The sequence below is a fragment of the Drosophila simulans genome, chromosome 2L, assembly GCF_016746395.2.
Source record: "Drosophila simulans strain w501 chromosome 2L, Prin_Dsim_3.1, whole genome shotgun sequence".
Taxonomy (NCBI): Eukaryota; Metazoa; Arthropoda; class Insecta; order Diptera; family Drosophilidae; genus Drosophila; species Drosophila simulans.
In genome coordinates, this window is record NC_052520.2 from 2,112,057 (window position 1) to 2,124,076 (window position 12,020).

Genomic DNA, 12,020 nt, shown 5'->3' on the forward strand with positions numbered 1-12,020 from the left:
AGCTTTCAGTTTGCCATTTTAGCTGCCACTTTCGCCGGCACTCCAGTTTACTCCGCTTCGCACCCAGAAAGGACCTCTGCCCACTGGTATCCTTGCAGTTTCCTTTTGCACATCAGTTTACGTGGCCATTTCTATCTTTCGCCCCCACGGGCTCTCTTGGCCATTTGCTGTTAGTCTAATTTAATTGCATTCGTGGCTCGTTTTGTTACGTATACGCAGGGTGGGCCGCTGACCATTGAGTTTGCAGCTTGCAACGCCCTGACCTGCCCGTGTCCTTGCTGCTCTGCATTCCTTTGTCAATGCCCTTAATCCTTATCAGTTGCTAACGAAAACAAAAAAATAGAACAAAAAGAAAACAAAACAAAGCTGAGCAGCACACAACTGCAAAAAATCGGCAGAACAAACAAAACAAAAAAGCGAATGGCAAATACCGAGCTCTTGGCTTATTTTCCTGCTGACCCTGTTGTTGCCCCTGCGTCGCCACTTTCACTTTTACATTCGGGTGCAAGGTAAATGATTTATTATCGAGTGGCGGCCGAATGGCGATTGCGGTCTATGCGGCCATTCTTTAAACAAACCATCGTAATTAATGATACAGAAAATGAAATTCAGCACACACACAAAACTTCGCCGCAGATTTATTGCCTTGCACTTGAACCGAACAATAAATAAATAGTTCTAGGATTTGGATTCGGAGGTGAAAGTGGAAAGTGGGTGGTGGACTTGAAGGCGGTGGGCGTGGCAGGAAACGAATGACTCTGGCTTGTCTGCTGATTAGCTAAGTGTGTGTTGTGTTGGCCAGTGTAATTGCAATGGCCAGGACTAATTAGAAACTGAGCTGAGTGGAAGTGGGTGGCAATATAACTTGAATTAAATATATATTTTAAAGGTAAATCCTAGAAAAACGTTTAGTTTTTCCTACCAATTTCCCCACCCAAAGTGATGAGAAAGAAAAAAGAAAGGAACACCAAAAAACTTCATACATTTTTAAGCGTGTAAGAGTATAAGGCTGGGAAGAGGCAAAATAAAATAATTAAAAAGTTTTGTGCTGAGGAGATTAAACTTTCCCTTTAAACGATGTACTTAAAAAAAAGACTCAAGATCTCATTAGGTTTGCTCATGATTAAAACCATTTTTCTATAAAATTTGTGGCATGATATCAAATATTTATTTACACAGGAATCGAAAAAGTTTCCAATGACAAAGGGAAGCATGACCCGGAAATCATTTCCTGCCCCTCTGTCATTTTGGAGCTCGGCATTAACATCCGCACGTAAAATCAACTTTAATCAGACGCCTCCACCTGCGATGTGATTCCCTGCAGGAAAGCCCGGCAAACCAATCAATAAAATGCCCTTTAATAATGTCGAAAAGAAGACCCGTCCGGGCGGCAGTCATAAAAAAGCGTTCCAAAAACGATATGAAATATGCTTCATAAAGATTAAAACCTGTTCTTTCTCCTCGGCCTGCGGCAACAGATGCAGCGGAATGTGCCAGGACACATGTGCGGAGGCAAGCAGGCCGGCCAGGACGACTAGACGTGAGTCCTGGCAACATTTTATTATCCTGGCATGCCAGCACGGACCACAAAGTGCGGCCAACAGCTTGGGAAGCCTTTCGCAAGCCACCTATGAACTTTGCCTCTGCCGTCGTCTAAGTCCTCTGGGTACACAGAAAGAAATCGGACAAGATATACAAATGAACTTTCAATAGAGAAGGTGATTAAGGTTGCCGAAGGACATGAGCACGCAATTGAAGGAGCACTAACTTTTAAAGCTAATGATTTAAATTTATTTCTGTTATTTCTATACCATTATATAAAGTTTTTCCGAGTGTATGTCCATGGCTAAGCGGCTTGGCCCGGGTTCAAAAAAGCTGCAAGATGGGGGAGATCCAGGAGCAAGAACAAGGAGCAGAGAGCAGGGATCTGCTGTCTGTCAATAAGCGTTGCTCCACAAGATTCCGTGTGGTGTGTGCGTGTGTTGGTGGCGGTCTTTTCACAGGCGCGTGTTTATGAATTATTAGCATAAACAATCACAAAGACTAGCACACACACACACACATATATATGTATACGCACACATGCGAACACGGCGCATTATGTCCTGCATGAATTCTGATTAAATGTAATGCGCTCAAAGCGCATTCAAAGCTGGCATTGAATTATTGATGCTCCCTTTTGGCCAGCCACGGTCATTAGCCGGCTAGCCAAAAAGTGGCCAACGAAACTCTGGAGGCGAAAGAGCCCCCAAAACTGAAACTGCCACCCAACCGCCGACAATGGCGTTCATTATTCAGGATATGTCCTTGGGCGGGCGTTAAGCTTTCAATGTGATTAGGTGAGCCAAGTCCTCAGCTTGGCCATACTGTGCATACAAGCAGACGTAGAGATAGATGTATGTGGGTTCACACTCCATTAGAGTTGAAAATGCTGCCCGATTTCGGGCTAAAATTCTTTGGCTTAAATTCGTGCGGTTGGCTCAGACAACTTAAGGAACTTTTCTCGGGCCCCCAAGGCGCCGGGGAAAAAAAGCATTTCCCCTTTTTACATTATTTATTCGACCCTTGACAGCCTTTTCATATATATTTTATACATTTTTATGCCTTTCCTCACATTGAAGAATTTTAATTTTCGGCGCGCCCAAGGACGAAGACAGGAAACTTTTTGGGAAAGGGACTGGCAACCTAAGCCATCGAACGAGTCGGTGTCCTTGCTGCCCTTGATTGATTGGTGGCAGTCGGAACAAAAGTCCTTGCCAAAGTCAGGTGAATAGTCAGGTGTCAATCGTAAGCCGGGCCACAGCAAGGACACAACAGGACACCTTTTGCCGACTCTTCCCCAAGATGTATGGCGATGTAAATGAGACTTGGAGCCGTCCTGATTTCAGTTCTGTGTCATTTGCCGTTTTTAATTGGCTTATGAGTCAAGAGCCTTAAAATGACATTATTGCCAGAGGATTCTTTGTCTGCGTAATTGCTGAAGTGTGTTCAAAATGTGTTTAATTAAAAATGTAATTCGGCAAAGTCGCAAAAGCGCCGTGCCATGGAAGTTGCTATTCTTAGTACGCGAAGGGGTTTCCCACAGCACTGAAAATTTAAGGACGACTTTAAATTAGGACTTATGCACATAACTACAGTTGCTGCGAGCTGTACAACTTTCGAAAGCCGGCTAATCCATTGAAAACAAAAGCGCGAACCACTCGTCGTTGGCCCCTTAAAACCCCGAGCACACAACTCCCATCCAAACCAAACCGAACCCATCCGGCCCATCCAAACCACGCCACGCCAAACCCATCCAAACAAACCAGTGCAGAACAAACTCGAGCACTTCTCCTGCACTTGTACACGGCCAAAAGGGCTGGCATTAGAGCCATCAACGCGGCCCGATTGCATGTTTGGGCCACATTTTGGCCTAGCTCTACTACACACATCACACACACGTGCACGGCGAGAAAATGCGTGGTGTATCTAATTAGGGATCTTAATGATTTATTTTGACTTTTTATGCTGCTATTTCCGGCGCCTTTTCAATCAGTTAATCTAATTCTGGTCATTAGCATAAGCCTGCATGATTTACTACATTTATTTATGGCTCTTTTTATGCAATTACCAATCAATTCAATTAACAAAATAATGCAAACTCACAGGCTGGGCAATGGAAAGCTAATGTGATATATTAAAGTAATATCATCTAATTTATTCAATTTGTGTTTCATGACCATCAGATACTGCAGCAATAGTGATTTAATATAATTTGTGGACTTTGTATACTATGACTTGTACATTTTGATTCGCTTATCTAATTTCAATAATACTCGAGCATTGCACGAAATAGTTAGAATAGTTTTTCTTAAATTTCCAACAATTCATTTTCTACTTTACATAACAAATATCCTACAATATCTCAGCACATTTCTGTCGAATAGCTAAGGCTATGCACCTTTTTATGTGCGCTATTATTTTTCACCGTGCCTCATCTATCTCCTATAAAAAAGCAAATTGCTTGACGATTTTCGCGTCATTTTCCGACCTCACTTGGGGCATAAAACCAGGACCCTGCCCAACCTTCCGTTTCCACGCCTGGCTGAGCATAAATCACACGAAGGACGAAAGGAGGAATATGTGTTCAGTGCTCAGTGTGCGGTGATCAATGTTCGATGTTTGTTTTTGAGTGGGAATTCGGCACATTTTGCTGCATACTTTGGGGCGCCAAAGGGCTGGTTGCAATTGACAGTTTATTTATTCATTTTGACAGTTTTATGGACACGCACGAACGAATCGGCGATTAGGGGACTTCATTTCATGGTTAATCCGTTACAAATGTCAACTGTCAATTGGCTGGTTTTGTTTTTCAGCCACCCCATGACATAATCCGAAAAATCCCCATAATGGGCATTCTTAAACAGGCCTAATTGCAGTTGCATGTTAAGTAGATTAAATATGCAAAATCCTAGTTTATACGGCTGACATTTGACACAGTTGCTTATTGTTATTGCTGTCCTCCATCTGATATCTGTTATCTGTAATCTGTAATCTGCTGTTTGTTCGTTGTTATTGTTTTTCCAGTCTGCTGATTGACAATGACGTGCCATTGATTGGCGAAAGGAGCGGGAAATGTTCCGCACAATGTTTGGCGGGTGCGATGTGCCCACAGCCACCACACAACATCGCACAATTGATGACAATCGACACTGTTCATGAATATTTAAATTTCTATTGTTGTTTCCCGCTTTTCACTCCACGGGGCCATTGACAAGTCCGCTTTCCGGCGAATCTCCTCGTTAACGCACTTCAAAATTACGCTTTTCCTTGGGTCGCCGGAAAAGTCGGAAAACACGGGAAACTCGAAAAACTCGAAAAACCGCCTGACCCACTCGATTTACCGTTGTGCGCGAAAAGGACTCGAGGTCGCGAGTGTGTGGCACTTCCGCAGCCCCTGGTTGCCGTCACAATACTGAGATCGGCGGCATGAACTACAGCGGCTACAGGCAAAGGCGAAGGTAAAAGCGAAGGCTTCCGAGGCACGTAAAAAAAGTTCAAAACCGACTAGGACAACAACGCGAACAGGACACTCACACGCAGGCAATCAGCGGCACACGCACACAGTCACGAGTCGGAAAAGCTTGTAAGGACCGCAATTCGCCGCACTCCGAATGTGTGTTAAAGCTTTGTGAAATCCTGGGGAAATAATTTCCCGCAAATATCCTTGAAGCGCAATGTCAAAAGGCTGTCATTGGCATTTATAAATTAAATAATTTTTACCCATCAGTCGTAATAGTATTATTTTGTAATATTTTTATATTTGCCCGATAGAATATTTTCAAAAAATCAATTCATTACCAGCTTTCGTTGTATTTGGTCTTGCATATCCTTCCCCTTCTTTAAGTAGAAAGCAGTCTGCACTGCTTTTTAGTTCAGTTCATAAAATTCACCCTAGTACTTTTCCTACACTACTTAAAAGAAAACCCGGTCTAAAATGTCCTTTCCTTAGTCTAAAAATATCCTTGTTGAGATTTGACTGCTTTTTACCATTCAAATATATCCCTCAAGAATGTTTACTGCTTTTCATAAACTTCTAAGGACTTCAACTGCTTTTTTAGACAGATAAAATCCCTTTATTCTGTGCATAAAGTTACCCCTTCAGTTTTCGCTCCATTTAAAGAAACATTTCCCCAGGCGCTTATTTTTGAGAAATTTCCATATTTTAAATAAAGTTAAGTTTCCAAAATATATTAGACTAAATGTTTGTAGTTATTAGGTGCTAAAATATGAAATAGTTATAATTATAAATTTTACTCTATTTACTATTACTCTATTTACTAATATTTCTTCAATGTTATTAGCCATTTAAAACCATTTTAATCAAACTATTATGTATTTAATATTCTAAATAATTAATTACCGCGAATTTAGCATGAACTTGTTATGAATTTGCTAATGCCAATATATCAGCTATCCACATATAATAGGCCTAAGCTGCTCTTAATAATTTATAATCGATTGCATTTGGAGCTTAATCAATTTAAGCCACCAATTTGCAGACACCTCCTCTCGTTCCGCCCCCTTTTCCTGCTTTCCCACCCCCATTTCCACCCCTCCCCACCCCACATTCCATTGACATTTAACGTTCGTCAGAGTGAAAGCCGCCGTCTATCTATCGGCTTTCTCTGCCCCTCACTTTCACTCAAGGTGAACTCAATTGAATTCTCAACATTTGCACATCAATTATTTCACAAGCAGCCAGTTTTTTTTCTAGGGCGTGGAAAAAAACACTAAGCGCAGCCGGAAAAAATGAAAATAAATCCAAGCGTGGAAAAATCAGTCGGGCAGAAACTGCAATGCTCCTGCAGATCCTTTGCTGCCTTCACCTGCGGCTATCCTCTTTTTTTCTAGCCACCCGCATTGCAGATTCAATGTCAAAAATTTGACAAACTCAACAAGAAGCGAAAAGAAAAACAAAGAACGGAACAAAAACACAGCAGCTAGGAGAATTTTCCCAGGGATTTTCGCTGACGAATTTGTGGCAGGTTCATAAATCCAAACAAGCAACAACTAACTAACAAGAAGAAGCAGACGAAGACTGGCGTGAAGAACAACAGGCATTAAAAAATCAGGAAAACCCGAAAAATATTGCACAGCAAAAAGCCATCAAAACTTCAAAGTATTTTTATTGACTTATCATTTTTTAAGCCCCAAAATAACACAAGTCCTTGTGTGCGTATTTTCCCAGCTAAATGATAATGTTGGTTTTTATGGATTCTATATAGTTTATTTCTTCGGCAATATACCCAATGTATTTTTAGTTAATTCTAGTTTTCGCATCGGTGTGGGACAAATTTGTGGTTTTTTGGCGGCAAAATAGAGGAGTGGAGCTCGGAAAAGCGAGAAAAAATGCCATACAAATCGAGAACTCGACACAAAAGTCGCTCTCAAAATTTATTCAGTCAGCGTCGAAGTTCATTTGAGTGTCATAAATCAGTTGGCCCCAGCAGAACCAGCGCCACCCACCCAGAACCACCCACGCCGGGGAAAGTCGGAAAATGTGTGAGGCTGTTGGGTTGGGAATGGTGGGTGGTGGAAAGGGGGCAGGAGCATATATAAATGACAACTTTGACTATTGGCTGCCATTGCACGTACAACAAACTGCAGCTTGGGCACGATTCAGCATCGTTGCCATGGCCCTAGCATATTTCCTTGCATCGGAAAAGTAGGAAAAGCGTAGGAAAAGCCTCGGCAAAGGAAAATATTCTCAAAATCGCACTGCAGCAGCAGCAGCAGTAGCAAGAGCGGCAAGTAGCAGCAAGTGGAGCCAAATGTCACGAGAAATCTAGTCGGCAACCCGGCACACACAAAAACATTCCATCGCAGGGTGGTATCTAGTCAGGAGGGGGGAGGGATGGGTTTTGGATTTCCCAACCAGACGGGGGAGAAACATTTTCCCCACCGACTCGATGGAACATTTCTTCGTTATAAATCAATTTGAATTGCGCGAGCAGCTTAAGCGACAAACGATTTGCAGACAGTCAGCCACCGAGAAACCAAAAAACCAGAACAATCCAACAAGGAAGGACGAAGGACCAAGGGAAAAAAGAAGAGAAGCATTCGGCAAAGCAGAAAATGCTGTTTATTTAGGCAATTTGTTGGAAAAACAGCAGGAAGTGAAAATCCACCAAGGAGTCATTCGCAGTGAGCTGGTGATATTTGCAAAAAACTGGGATTATCATTGCTTAATAAGGCGCAAAATATATGAATATTTCTAGAGCTGATACATTAAGCCATGTTAAAGCTGGCAACACAATTGGTAATTAAAAGTGAACTAATTAAATCAATCACAATTACATTCGAGTTCATAAATCGCGCTTAAGTGTGAAGCAATTTTAATTCAGCCCATTAATGAATTAACGTGGCTTTTAACAATAAAGCATAAGTAATTAGGATAAATATGTGTGGATTTACCTTATTTTTCTGCATATTTAACGCTCCTAAAGTGCAAAGTGACGCCTTAAACTACAAGCGGCTTGCATAAGTTGTTTGTTAAAATATTTATCTCGGATGTCAAGTGTGTTTAAACCTTAAACTGACAGAATGAAAATGCAAATGTAAACAGAAATCCAGCGAAATCCCTGCCTAGCCCCGAGCACTTGCTTATGTTAAACAATCCACCAAAACTTGACATCAAATTTGTATGAGGATGGGGCATGGTGATGGTGATGGCCATGGGGATGGGAACCCAAAAACTCCATATATGTATATACCTTATGTGGCATATATGGTATCTCGTTCAGCTGCTGCTGCAAATGAAGCGCTAAATCTGCAAGTGTCAAGCACAGGAGCTGCAACAGCAACATTTCCTCCTTTTTTATCCTTTGTAAGCATTTTATTTGGGTGCCTTTCTTTTACCAGCAGCACTGCTGCTGCTGCTGCTGTGTGTGCCTAATTTTTTGTTTTACTTAGTTTTGTTTGGGGCAGCAGCAGCATTGTGCCGCATTTTGTTGCGGACGGGCCTAACCCATTTGCATGGACGAGGATGCGGGGATGGCGGCGATGCGGAGATGCCTCCATTTAACCCACTGAGCTCGTTTTCCAGCCGCCAAAAGCAACAGAACCGCACAAACCGGAAGTGAAACAATGTACAGCGCTTACACACATGCACACACGCACACACACACACCTTTCAAATGCTGAAAGGTAACCCCAAAAGGGAGAAAAAAGTAAAATAATAAAAACACTTTTACACCTGCCGGCAACAGGGCAACCCAGAAAATTTGTTTGGGCTAATGTTCTCCTAATGCCGAGCTTTCCCCTAGTCCTCGTCCATGAACAAACGAAATATTTGTTTGCGGAAATCATCAGCATCATCATCACTTCCGCCATGAGTCCTTCTCGCCCCAAGGAGCAGCTCACGTGCGGGTGCCACTTTTTAGACGATTTCACTTCGGCTCCACCTGGCCAGACTGGCTGCTCCTCCCCTCCTCACAAGTATCCTGTTTGCTTGCCAAGAGTTGTTTACCAGTTTAAGTTTGCGACAGGACCTAGTCGGTCCGAAGGTGTCGGTTCCATTGGGATGAGCGAGTCAGTCCTTTTATGGGCCACTGCCTCGATCACTTAAAGGGTCAAGAGTCGAGTGCCAATCCAGCAAATGCCTTCCAAACTAACCCTAGGGAATTCTATTTACACACAGCAACAAAAAGTATTTGTTTGCAATTAATTCATAAGAAATCAATTGAATTTAACACACAGTTCAATGCCATAATGCCAACTTGCTGTACAAATTTATATTTATCTGGTAAAATCAATTTAAATAAGCACGCCAGGTATTTTCCTGGAACCAAAAACCATTTTATGCACTGCCAGTTCGCCTGGTAAAAGTGAACAATTGCCAACTATTTCTCATTGAAATACTTGTGCGGTAATAAGGGAGTGAATTCCGACTCATTCCCCTCTTTTTCTCGCAGTTCACCTGGCCAACTTTGTGCTTACCTTTAACGCTTGCTTTGACTTGACTTTGGAGTGAAAGTGGCTCGAAAGTTGTTGGCCAGCCGCAAAGTTGAAAATTTGCTTCGGTTGCACGTGGCGTATGTGGAATATCCAGGACTCTGGACTCCGACGGAATTCCCCTCGCCCATCTCTGTGTTCAACTTGACAAATTGCAATCGAGAACAAGTGAAGTTGAATTGTGGTTGCGCAGCGGGGCACAGTGCGTATTACGTATACGTAATGTTTTGTGTTGCTGCTCTGTTGACACTTGTCAGTGCCTAATAAGCAGCTGTAACTCTTCCGGAAACGGAGGTTAGCCCAGGGATCAGGGGTCAGGGGAAGCGAGGAGTCGAGGGGCAATCCAACTAACGAGTGGCAAACGCAAATTGCCAATTATGAGAGCAAAGTAGTCGCTTATTTTGCTTATTTATGGCACGGTACGAATATTTGATATATTTGCGACAATCTCATGCTCATGCACACACAACCTGGCCAAAAAAAAAGGGGTGGCCCAGGGGGATCCCGGGGACTGTGCCACCCCCGCAAATGGTTGTACGTGCCGGGTCTGAATTTAATGCGGCCAGGCATGTCAACAACTTATGCGATATCGAACTGAAGCCAAAATCGAGCAGAGGAAAAAATACATCTGCATTTGTTAATAAATCGAAATAATCGATTATTTATTAATTATAGAAAGTGGCTTTGAAATGTAGCAATATCCACCCAATACTAAACCCTATTGGGAAGTATAGAAAGATTATGAACTTAGATAACATAATGTTACGAAAATTCTTTCAGTGTACAGCCAGTGAAAATACCGGCATATGCATCACAAATAATTCGCATAGCTGGCCAAAAAGTTGCCCTCTCGAGCAATTGGCATAGAGGCGGCTTAATGTGGGAATCGAATATATATATATATATATTTATTTGTCCGATATCGGAGAGGGGAAGACGTACTGGCTGTTTATAAGCATTTAAGCGGCTTAACTCGCAGCCTCTGACTTATCGCATTGTCATCAATTTGGTTAAGTAGATTTCCCCATCGCAGTCGCATTCCTTGATTGAAAATTTTGCACACTCCATTGGGCCCGGGAAAGGACACGTAATTATTTCATTGATTGAAAATCCAATGCTAGCCGGTTGGGAAAATGGCAAAGGGAAATGCCGAGGAAGCCGGAAAAACTGCGAGCCACTATGCCGGCATAATCAATCACGTTTTATCGGGATAATTGTTTGGCACATTCTCCTGCATAAATTGAGTGTCCTTAGCGCGCAGGACACTCGCCCCTAATACCACCACTGCTACCGTTATTATTATTATTATTATTTGCGCTCAATTTCATTCGATTTGCGTGCAAGAGGAGTTTATCCACTTCGCGACATCCGATATTATTTATGCAACAAGGCGAATACACACAAAACAATTAGCTTATGCCGCAGACAAAAGGCGCCGCTTGAGCCAAAAAGACCCCGAGGCATCATCAGAATCGAAATGGGATTATGGGATATATATTGTGTGCATTTCGAATGCAGATACGCAGCTAGCCCGCTGGCCAAATATTTGCAATTAGCCCGCGGCTCGGGGCCATAAATTTTTGGCCAGCACCCGACCTCAATTATTGATTAGGCTTTTCATTTGGCAAACGCAAAGTGTTGACACACCAGAGACTTTGTACTGCGGCCCACATAAATCAAACATCGACACCCTTTCGAACATTACTTGCATTATTAAGCGTGAAGTGCAGTTGAATTGCAGCACAAATCCAAAAATCAATAAAGCGACTCATCTAATTTTGAAACAATTTTCCATATGGGTGTTTGAATAAGGTACACAAATATATTTAGCAGCCTCTTCCCTGCTATAATGACACTTTATTTTCGCTGGTTTTCAAAATAAAAGAAGCCGCAAAATAACAATAAAAAGGAAGCAAACAAATAAACCCATCGCTGCATTGTCGACCGCAGAAGGTCAATGAATTATTGATTCGGGCCAAGGACGAAACTCGGCTAAAACTCCAATCGAAAGAAGAACTGCCCTTTTCCAGCTCTTCCAGCTGAGTGGAGAAGGTTGAGTTGTCAAAAGAGCTGGCCCAGAAGCGACTTTAAGTAAATAAATCTGAAATAATTCAAGGCTCGGGGCAAATAAATTCAACTCCTTTGTTTCGGCTTGTCACCCAGAGTCTTTTGGGAGTTTGGCCCAGACGGAAATTTATTGGCAGTCAAGGCAGTCAAGTGTTTTCAGCTGCGAAGTTTCCCTCTGGCTCGCCTCCATCAAAGTGAGAACAATAATGGCTCATAATAATATGCAAATTGATTTGTTTCGCTGCTTTTTCGCACACCTAAAGCCGCTTAGCAAATTGAATGCACTTTGTGAGTTTGTGCATCTGATAGGAGCTCACAAAAAATAAACCATAAAAACAATAAAACATGGCTATATCGCCGAAAGGTTGCAGGACTCACAGGGTGCAAACAGCCAGGATAACAATAAATCATATTCGACTCACACATCCGTATCAAATTGATTTATCTGCTTGACAAAG

General features: G+C 42.3%; 1 protein-coding gene across 2 annotated transcripts in view; it reads right to left on the reverse strand.

Moving 5' to 3' along the window:
• Positions 1-5,004, reverse strand: part of LOC6730646 — a 42,050-nt gene extending 37,046 nt beyond the window's left edge. Inside the window, exon 1 of one of the 2 annotated variants that reach the window (XM_016179188.2) lies at positions 4,884-5,004. The gene's annotated coding sequence lies outside the window, so the exon portion shown is untranslated. Of the gene's footprint in view, positions 1-4,790 lie in introns of both variants that reach the window. The other variant, XM_039291153.2, reaches the window with a different exon arrangement.
• Positions 5,005-12,020: the final 7,016 nt, after the last annotated feature.